We start from the raw sequence: 10,341 nt of genomic DNA on the forward strand, positions 1-10,341 counted from the left end.
AATGAACTTCAAATTCACTTTTAGTGGTCGAATTGGTTTTAAGACAATGCAAGAGGGTGAATGGATCAGTTTGGCACTTCAGTTGTTCAAAAACAACAAAAAAAATTAACCGGACCCACGTTGGGGCCTAACTAATTCCATCAAGTAGAGGAGGTCATAGCATGAGTAGCAAAGCTCCCATGTTTGAAGTGGAGATGCCTAGTTCTATTTGATCAATACAAATACAATTGGAGAAAATGTCTTTATGTGGAACATTTTTGGACAAGCAACATTGTTGACTTGGATCACATGTACGATTTAAAAAGAGATTGACATCAATCCCAAAGATCAATCTCAAAGATATCATGGTTTAGCAAGTTGCAAAGCTTCCCTATTAGAGTATTTATCAAAATCAGGTTGCACAAGTTATCATATTTGGTGTTGATGCTTCAGGATATGCATGGATAGAGTTCTTCATGTTCATTGGGTAGAAAGGTTAGAAGATTGAATCATCTTTTGAAATTAAGAGAAATCTAAAACTCCATTGCCATCCAAGTCAAATCTGCAAATCATTTTCTTGCATTGTAGGAGGTCTTCTCCAATAGGAATGAACCCCTTCATGGAAAAAACTTTTTGGAGCTCATTACAAGAAATGTAGCCATTTTTGAAAATACTGAACGCATCCATTAATTTTGCGAACATGTTATTTTCTTCATCATCAATGTGAATGTTTAGGGTGGACCATGGACAACATAGCTCTATTGAACATGTCTGCCGATATTATTTGTATGCTTATTTTATCAAAGAATGGCTAAGGAAAGGTAGCTGTTGATGGGAAAGTTGAACACAAGTTCAACATGAAACTGCACCATCAAAACATTGAAGACTACAATAGGTTGTGTCATGAGAGAACAAACAAATTTAATGTCAAGACAAGAAAAAATTAGATTATAAATAGTGACCATGGAGGAGGTTACAATCCAATGCAAGGGATGATGGATTTTTCAACATTTTTTTCAAAGGAAAAAAGGGTGTTGTTGCACCAATGAAAATTCAGGAAATGAAGAGAACTAGAATGGATAGAAATGATCTAGAGAATATTCTATTCAAGCTTTTTGAGTGACAATCTAACAAGACTTTGAAACAACTTGTAATAGAAATAGATCAGCCTCAACAATTTATAAATGAGATAATAATGGGGCTTGGCAATTACAACAAAATGAGTGCCTATCAAGGAACTTATGAACTAAAACTTGAATACAAGAAAACTATAGAAGACATGGAGGTGGATTAGTTCTTTGGCATTTGGAAAGAGAATGTCTTTTCACAAAGTTGTTTACAATGACCCTCTTTCAAAGTTTCTAAAGCATGCATTGAATGGAGGTGTCAAGCATTGAAAGGAGCTGATAAAATAGAGGAAGATTTGTATTTTTAAAACAAAAGACACCCACATTAAAGGCAGAGCCCCACGCAGAGCACTTCACATTCAAAAGTGAGGGGAGCCACCCATAGCAAAGAAGAAGACCATGCTAGGGAGATTAAGTAATGAAAAAACATGCATGTCAAAGGTTTTAAAAGGGGAGCAACCCAAAAATAGGAAAGGAAGCCTATCATGCATGGAGGAGGAAAAGCCTATCAAATAAAGAACCCCATGCAAGGAAACAAGCCACGGCATAGCAAGAAGAAGTTGTGGGTTAGAAGAAGGACAGTGGTAAGAGTAGGGGAGCAATCAACTCCAAAGTAGTTCACAAAATAAAGTTATAGCATAAAGCGAAGAGAAATCCCATGCAAGAGAAGGCATCGAATAACAAAAGCTCACGTTAAGTTAAGAAGAAATCATAGGCCAAAATGATCATAATGATGAACGTGGCTTTATATAAGACTAGCAACTAAACTTAGGAAGAGTTATCCTTGAATGGATGGATAGAGAAACTGAAATTTATGAAATTCAAAATGAGGCAAAGGGTGGAGATATACTCAAATTGATTATGGTTATGCATTCAACTCTTCTTTTTCCATCACACTTCTATTTGGAATGTCGGCAAGATCCAAAAATTGCGTGGCATCAAGAACAAGTGCAACATGAGTTGAGAAGTGGCATGAAAGAAGCTACAAAAAAAGGAATTTAAAAAAAATAGAATAGCCCATGCATGAAATGCAACAAAACCCATGCAAGGGGAAATCTTCAATGAAGAGAAGAGTCCATGCAGTAAAAGGGTGGAAGCCCATGCCATGGAATGGCAAAAAAATAACCTACAAATAGATAGAAGAAACACTTGCAAACAAGAGGAAAAGTGCAGGGGTTTGAGCTTAGTTTCTTAATCCCACATTGCTAAAATGGGGGTTCTTTTTTGTCAAAATGTATTCTATTCATGGATGTTAGGCTTTTTTAAAGCCAAGGCTTGCAAGTGAGGCCCACGTAAGTGAGTGCTAGCTGGTAGATCACCAGAGGTAATTTTACACAAGCACACAAAATGGAAAGATGTTAGAAAAGTTAGAAATGGTGACAAAAAAGTTGAATTTTTTGGTGGTCACCATGTCACCACCAAAAAATAGGAGGGTCTCGCCAGTAGCGACATGGTGACCTCCCAAAAAGTTAAAATTCTAGCAAGTGACCTGTTGAAAAACATAAAACCTAGTGAAGGAAAGTTGCAATGACTCAATGATGATGTGCCAATGTTAGCATGAATCAGATAATGACAAGTGGCAGCCAGGCAGTGTGTGCAGTGATGAGATGATGAGGTGCACTAATGATTGGGTGATGATGTGGCAGAGGATGAAACATGTCACAAGGTTGCTATGTCACTAATGACATGGCATAATGCTGACTGGGATAGGGACATAGCAATCAATGACATGGTATGGTGATGTTGTGTGAGGACCAATGAGATGTTGAAACATGGTGCCCAATTAGAGGGATCTAATGACTATGCAGGTTAAAGCCAATGAGAGGTTGACAAGTGGCAGGCTAGTCAAACCTTGGTTGACCCAAATGGCATAATGAGGATAAAAATAAAATAATTTTAAAGTGCCATTTTTATTTTTATTTTGCAAAAGGGAGCATGTGCAAGGTTTTAAATTCAAAGGGGTCATTTTCTAAAGTTTAAAATTTAGAAATTTTAAATTTTTGAAAATTTAAAACCAGACCAAATACCTTCAGTAGGGGAGTAATGTTTTTCAAATTTACTTTCAAGGGGTTTCCTATAGGTAAATATTATATATCATCAGAATTGGGAGAAGATGAACTTTCTGATTATGAGTTAGTTTTTGCATAGGTGCTCATTGGTTCGAGTTATAGATAGAAATTTAAAATTTGTGACCTTCTCAATAAAATAAGCTAAAATTAAAAATGTAGTTATAGGATTGGTAAAACATGGTAAGAATGCAGTTGGGGTCAATTTTGATCACTTTTATTCAATTTAAACCCAAATTTTTGCCAACATTTTGGGCAAACAGAATGGTTTCATCATTGAATAGGAGATTTTTCAAGTGAGTTATAGGAAAGTAATGAAAACTAAATTAGATCAAGTGGAGAGAGAGATTAAAGAGATTCTTTTCACTACAAAGGAGAGAATTTTAGGTGGACACATGTCATCTTTAGATCAGATCCAAGAATTCACTTCTTGGCTATATCTTTCTTTCTCTTATCCATTGTGGGGGTTGATTCCAATTTTGGGAAGAAAAATTACTCACTACTGAGATACCATTCTTTAGCAAATTATCTTATATGAACAACAGTAGTGCATATTATAGATAAAGTTTAGATCTATTAGGAGTTTCTATGTTTTGATTTCATGGATTTGAATGTATTGTTTTAAAGAAATGAATACAAATGAGCCAAATTTTCTTTAATTTTATTCTGATTCTCATCTCCTATCTCAGTAATTTGTAGTCTTATATGGTCTAGGAACAAAGAGCTAAGATCCATTTGCATCCCTTTAAGGTTATATGTCATATATGTTTTGTTGTTGGAACAAAGAGCCAAGTAAATGCTTGATGTGTTTGACAGGGTTGTTGATTATTTGAAAAGGATTTTTCATGAGAATGATGTCTAAATGAACATTGATGTCTGATTCACAAAGTGATAGGATAGATCTGATGTCTTGGTGTATGAAATATTTCATTGATATCACAAATTCATGCATTAGATTCATGGAATTTCCCAATAGATAAGGCACAAATCAGCTACAAGATCATTTGTTCTTACTACTACATATTTGAGGTTCCGCTGAATTCAACATTATTAATCAAATTCCTTTCCCTTTAATGTTGAAGAGCTGAAAAGGATCCCCTCACTCAACTTGTGCATTTCATAGAGTTGCAATTTGCTACTATACTTCTTTGTTATTGCATAAGTCATTAGGAGAAATAAGGGTTTTTATCTGCTTTGTTAGATTCAGGAATATGTTTTTGCACTAGTACCATATTAATTGAATCTAAGGTCCACCCACCTAGGTTTTGCAGAACCTGAAGTAGAAGAAGGGGTCTAGCCTTATAGTTGTCTCAAGATTGCATTCGAGTGTATCCATAATAGGAATTTTCTAGCCTTAGATGCATTAGTCAAGTTTCTTGGTTATTTTCAAAACTATTAAATTAGAAGCCAACACCTTCTTCTTATGCATATCCTTTGCATAATAGTCTTTCCTTGTTCCTTATTACTTCTCCTTTCTTATTTAACTTATTTTTTAATACCCATTTTGTACCAATCACATTTTTATCCTTAGGACTAGGTAGAAGAGACCAAGAATTATTCTTTTTTATTTTCTCAATTTTTTCATTCCTTGCCTCTATCCAACCTTAATTTTCTAAAGCATATTTTATAGATCTAGGTTCGAATACACTAAGAAAGAATGTACCTTTTAATTTGTTCCTTGTCAGTATTGTTGAGTTATTATTTTACATGATGCTTAACTATAGGAATCCTTTCAAACTCCTCTCTTGAAAAGATAATCTTGGATCAACTCCAAGATTCTGGAAAATCCTATGACCTACTAGAATCTACTCAATTGAAGATAAATGTGTTTTTTCACAATGAAGCCTTTGCTAGTTTTAACCAATTTTGAATAAGATGTTTGATGTGTTGTTGTTTTGAAAAGAAACTACAAAAGAGATAGATCTTTGATATTTTATGTTTGATGATGAATGCAAGTATATCAATGCAACTATATGAATAATTGTTTTAACTAAGTATTAGAAAAGAAAATAAAAAAGATAAGGTAATGAGAGATTAAATAAAATAACTTGAAAGGGAAATTTCTAAAAAACATTAACCATGGTAACAACATGTCTATGAGTTAAATTGTCGAATAGATTGGGTAGTAAATCAATCAAAATAGGAGCATCACTTCCTTAATTATTGTCACACAATCAAATCAATGCAATAAAACCATTTGCTTCATTATTGTTCATGAACATGCATTCACAAAAATAACACACTCCAAAAAGAATAACTACACTTTGAATGAGAGCACTAATAGCATATATTAATACATCAAAATAATGGCCTGGACTACATATTACATCCATGTATTTATAAGAAATCATGTATTATTTTTTTGTTGAGAGTGAGAGCTCTTAAAATGAAAACACATGCTAAAAAATAATAAAAAAAATTTAACGATATACAAACTAACTCTCTAAATGGTGCTAAGGAGGTCTCCACCCTTGTTTATATCAATTAATGGGTGTGTGAGCCTTTACATGACTTAAAGAAAAGAAATAAGTGCCAAAATTGACTTTTTGGAATCTAGATTTTTTCCTTTCTTATCCCAAAGAGATATCTAGATGTTTATTATTGAATTTCTCTATGATCTCTTCTACTTGGGTAGATTTTGGAAAATTGAAACTTGCATATGTATCTTTAACTATTTACCAATAGTTGCTAACCTCCATATGGGTTTTCAAAAAATCCTCAAGTTTAGTGTCAAGTTCCAACAATACCTCTTCAATCTTAAATGCTTTCTTGATATCTTCATCAGATGAAGCATCCTCAAAATTTCTTCAAAATTGTTGGATAACTTATTGCACTAATTTTAGTTTGTTTTTTACTCTTCAAAAATCTCAAGGGTAGCAGTGCCATAGTACTTCTCTACTTCCAAAATATGCTCTTCAATATGATCTCTTAACCTCTGAATATCCTCACATAGTCCCTCCATGACCTTATTTCTCGTAGTTATATTCTCAATCAAATCATTGAGGTTATCAAGATCTTTCATTGTATATACCTCCATGAGTGTATGATGCCTTTAACCTTTTATTAATGTCAAATCCTATAGGTCTTTTGCCCAAGTATGTACCTCATACATTAACCCAAAATCTTGGTTTACTATGGACACTAGTTTATCCTTGCTTGACTGAACATAGTGCAATACGTTCAAGTTTCCCTATATTATTTGTACACCCTTCTCCTAAAAATTGCCATGCCATTACTATCATGCTCCCAAAACTAAATCCATCTAGATAGTCCCCTTCTCCCTTCTCTCAAGTGTTGTAAGAAGAGTGATATCTAAATGATTCAAATCTATTGGGCCCACTTTTCCATGCAGATAACCTCTCATAAGCTCATTTTTTCTCTGCAACATTAGTAGTTCAAACTCATTTTTGTCCATGTGCTTAAACACTTCTTTTATGCCCATAGTAATCCCAGTACTTTGGTGGTATCTACTATGGACCTTCCTTATAGGACCTCCTTGATTTAGTAATTTTTAGGAGTCAAATCCTTAGTGTCAAGATGTGGAGGAGGGATGGCTATGTGTGGAGGTAAGTCCTAATCTTGGTTCTTTGTAATGAAGTTTAGTGGTCATGCATCACCCATAAGTGGCTTAGGCTTCTTGATCAAAAATTTGCTAGCTCATTCATTCCCTTCTCAGTAGTTACATTTAGCTACCTCTTTTTTCCAACCATGACCTCCCTCTTTAGCCAAGAAGGTGTAGTGCTCACTGGAGGCATATATTTGACTAAAGAGGAGATTTACACTGCAGATCCCTTTCCCCTATTAGTCCTCTTTGGAGTCTTTTCTCTTTGAGAGAGATCACCAGTTTGAGTCTCTATATCTACTTGGGCTAAGGTCCTAGCCTTAGTATTGTGAGAAATTTTTTGAGGTTCCTCATGTATTTTATCCTACTTTGATACTTTATTAGTTGGCATTTTTTGGGGCTCTTTTTCCTCCACTACCTATTTTTCTGAGTCTATCATGGGAGGAAGTTGAATTTTTGAGCTTTTTTCTAGGAATGACAAATGCTAAGATGGTAATGGTGGTAGGCCTAGAGGTCCTTGAGGCAGAGGTGCTAATTGGTTTGATTCCTCTCCTAAGAATTATCTTATAGGAGTATCTTGTATCTTCTCCCCCACCATCTCAGTGGTCACCGATAGGAAATCAAAATCTAAGAGTTCAAAGATGTTTGTCTCTTGATCATCCATATCTATGACCCACTATTGTTGCTCATCCTCTAATGTAGTAAACTGAATAGGTTCTTTCGAAATGGATGGTGGCATTAAGGTGGAGCTTCTTCTTCTTTCCTCTTCCATGGCCTTTTCCAATTGAGTCCTCTAACTCAAGGGGACATATTGAAATTGTTCCCCTTCCTTTCCTTTCACTTCAACTTTAGGAATGGTTTCTAGCATCTATAGAGGAGGATTATTCCTTTTATGTAATTTTCTCCTATGTGACCCTCCTATAGTGGGGTCAAACCTGGCCTTCTTAGGAGCTAAGGAGGAGGCTATTTCCTCTTGGCCTATTGATGGAACCCTTTGTTCTTCATCTTGCTTGAGCTCCCCTAACTTGATGGAAACACTTGTTGAATCTCTTGGACTTGAGCTGCCTACTTATCTTGAGGCTCTTCTTGTTCAAGATTCTACTATGGTTGTCGAGGTGGTTGAGGTTTAGTTGTTTTTTTGCTACCCTTTGCCCCTCTCTTCCTTTTTACTCCTCTATCTACTTCAAACTACTAAATTTCTTGCTCATGCTGATGAACCATTTCTAGCTTTACTAGTGATTACACCAGGATAGTTGGTACTCTAAATTTTATGCCTTTGCCTTTGGTAGGTCATTTTATGGCTTGTAGAGGAATAGCCTATGAAACTAGATCAAGCTTGAAAGCCTTCTTGATTCATTCCCTAGTCAATTATACTATGTGGAAAGCTCTACTATTGATGTTCACATTCTCATCCCTACCAATCTCTACATTCATGATTGGCATATCATAGATGGTGTCCCGATTATACTGTTGGTCTAATTTTTCACAATCTAGAGGAGTTCCAAATTTTTTGTTGAAAAATCATTTAAATCTAGTATCCTATAGTATAGGGTTTCTTTCCTTATAATTTTCAAATTTGATGTTACCCTAATCATGTCATGGTCTTTGTGTTGTTTGAATTCTATTAAATTCTCAATGTTTGTCTCCAAAATAGTCATTAAAATGCCCTAAGTGTAAAAACCATAGGTTATTTTTTAATTTTTCAAAAGGGTTTGTAAAAATGCCTAAGCTCTTCTCTTTATAGTCTTATGGTGTTCAAGTTTCCCATAAGAATGAAGTACCTTCTTGTTTTTATGTTTAGGGTCATGCTTCACTGAGTGACGTTAAGGTGTAAAGGGTTTTAATGCTTTGGAAATGGTCTTATAGCTCTACAGTGATAATTTGAGCAGGTGAGCAAAAGGGTTTTGATAAGGTATTTTTAGTCATATGTTGTTCTATTAAGCATGAGCATAAAAGGTTTAATCGGAGCTATGTTAGATGGGTTTACAGGCATACGAGTAAAGTGTTGACCGAAGCGGCAAAAAGGTCTTATGGTTTGATCTATGCACTTTTGTTACACTGAATGGCATAAAGGTATAATGTCCTGAGATAGCATAAAGGATGGCTCATGGGAAGAGATAAAGGGTTTTATGGTTCTACATGTAAGAGGGACTTGTAAGAGCAAAGTGAATTTTAATTTTTTTTACATGCCTTCACTGCTTTGACTTGCAAGTAACTGTGAAGTAATTTTATAAAGAGAAGCATTCTAGGTGGGACATGTTGATTTGTCAGATGGGCCCTAATGAGAACAAATCAAATGGTGACACATCATACATGTCATATGGGCCCAACCCACATAGCAGATAACTTAAGTTCTTCATTTTGCATGTGCCTAAAATCAATGATGATGTTCTTTTCTATTTTTTTGAGATCTAATCCAGGTTGTTGATAAGTGAAAAGATAAATTTCTCATTATGCCTTTACAATTGCATGATCACCATATGAACAAAGAACTATTTCATTCCTTTCTCTATGGTTATGAGTTAATTCCAAGCATATAATCATAAAAGATAGATGACGAGATGAAATAAAGGCTTTACACTCATACGAGAAAAGTGAAACATAAGAACATAATGTGAATTAGAAAGGATTTTCAATTTTTTGACTATGAGATAACCTAGAGAGGTGTGAAGGAGAATAAGGGAGTAGTAAAAAGCATTATGATGCAATGGGTAAAGCCTTAAGCATATGACTGGAGGATGGATATGTAAAGTGTTATGATGTCCCAAGTAATGAAGTGAGTGTAGTAGCGTAAAGAAGCTTTTTAAAGATTTTAGTGATACGTGTGCACATGAGCATAAAGGGTGAAATGATGGTTGTAAAAAAGGCTTTATGTTCATACAAGGAAGATTTGAAACATAAGAACATAAATACCTATTGAGGAGGCTTGAGATTCTATGGTGTAAGGGGTTGTGTAAGAGTGTAAAAGAAATTTCAATACAATGCTTAAGAAACCCTAACGCTTCTACACTTGGAGTATTTTGAAGCATCACCAGACAGATGTAAAGGCTAGCTAAGTGTGTCTCCAAGGTTACAAAGATTGAAAGATTTTGACTCAGGGTATAAATGGAAGACTAGAATTTGAAAAGAAAGTGGCTGAGGTGTCATGTCAATTTAGAAAAAAGGAAAAATTCAGCATGGCTAAGTAAAATAAAACTTTGAAAAGTACATCAAGATGAAATTTCATGATTCACATTCCTTGTTCTTAGCCTACGAGGGTGGTATTAAAAGCTCATGCATGTAGAATTTATTAAAAAATTTGGTAGATTTTATGATTAAACCATAAATATTTGATTGAACATTCAGAATATTTCCATTTCAAAGAATTTGTGTTCATGTTCTAAAAAAATTCTCCAAGTATCCATAGTCTCGTGATTTTTGTGTTACTATTGTAAGAGTTCAAAATATAATTGCAGAGAAAATGGCTAACAAGGAAGTCAAGGAGGTTCTTGCAAAAGAAGTAGAGGTCAAAGATGAGCGTGACAATGTTGTAGAGGTCACACCTGAAGGAAAAAGAAAGAAGGGTGTTGTCAAAATAGAGAAGAAGTCAAGGGTTAGGAAGCCAAAT

The 10,341-nt window shown here is 34.7% G+C and overlaps 1 pseudogene; it reads left to right on the top strand.

The window, feature by feature from the left end:
- The first annotated feature begins 722 nt into the window (after positions 1-722).
- On the top strand, positions 723-1,273 carry LOC149573316 (transcription initiation factor IIF subunit beta-like; annotated as a pseudogene).
- The last annotated feature ends 9,068 nt before the right edge of the window (positions 1,274-10,341 follow it).

This window comes from Cupressus sempervirens, chromosome 2 (assembly GCF_028749045.1).
Source record: "Cupressus sempervirens isolate cs-2001-9-10 chromosome 2, ASM2874904v1, whole genome shotgun sequence".
Lineage (NCBI taxonomy): Eukaryota > Viridiplantae > Streptophyta > Pinopsida > Cupressales > Cupressaceae > Cupressus > Cupressus sempervirens.